Source organism: Limulus polyphemus, unplaced genomic scaffold (genome assembly GCF_000517525.1).
Source record: "Limulus polyphemus unplaced genomic scaffold, Limulus_polyphemus-2.1.2 Scaffold142927, whole genome shotgun sequence".
Classification (NCBI taxonomy): domain Eukaryota; kingdom Metazoa; phylum Arthropoda; class Merostomata; order Xiphosura; family Limulidae; genus Limulus; species Limulus polyphemus.
This window is the reverse complement of record NW_013808523.1, coordinates 1-771: the sequence shown is the minus strand read 5'-3', so window position 1 is coordinate 771 and position 771 is coordinate 1. Positions and strand designations below refer to the sequence as shown.

The window sequence follows — 771 nt, the reverse complement described above, 5'->3', positions numbered from 1 at the left end:
ATCAGCCACGTGAATGTTCGAATTTTCAAACTGTCCTTGTGATCAAAAGGATGACATGTGGCTAGAAGAACAACTGCTACTCATATACATTTTGTGCTGGCTACCTCGCACCAGGATGAGATGGATGGGTGTAGAGTTTCTCTCTATACATTTTCATTTGCTGCACTTAAACTACATTATATGACTTAAGACATATCATACGCAGGGGGTGTAGCTCAGTGGTAGAGCGTTCGCTTTGCATGTGAAAGGCCCCGGGTTCGATCTCCGGCACCTCCACAGTTATTACTTCTTTACAGTGGAGAAACGAAATAATGATATTTTGGTTAAAAATTTCAAAAAGCAAATTTTTAAGGGATGGAACAAGAATTATCTCTTGTGAATTTGGCTGCTGAATTATTTGGAACACTAATAAGATATGGACAATTTTTCAATATTCAAAGTAAACCTATTCCTTATAGAAAGAAAAGGGTAGCTGCAAGTAAAAAACAGGTTGGTTCACAAAAAATATAAGAGTTAATATTTTAAAAAGCAAAAGAAATCTAAATCGACTGGTATGACAAGAGATTTAGAAGATTATAGAAGATCAAGAAAGTTGGTCAAATAGGAAATTAGGACATAAAAAAGGGTGTATGAGAAAAGGTTGGCTGAAAATATAACAATTAACAGTAAGGATCTCTTTAAATACGTTAAGGGTAAACAAAATATTAGGATGGGGTAGGACCCTTGAGGGATGATAAAGGAAAGCTCGTATCTGATGATTATGAAATGGCT

The 771-nt window shown here is 35.5% G+C and overlaps 1 non-coding gene across 1 annotated transcript; it reads left to right on the top strand.

Moving 5' to 3' along the window:
• The first annotated feature begins 204 nt into the window (after window positions 1-204).
• Window positions 205-276, top strand: Trnaa-ugc. Its single transcript has one exon. It is a non-coding gene; the product is annotated as a tRNA-Ala (tRNA).
• The last annotated feature ends 495 nt before the right edge of the window (window positions 277-771 follow it).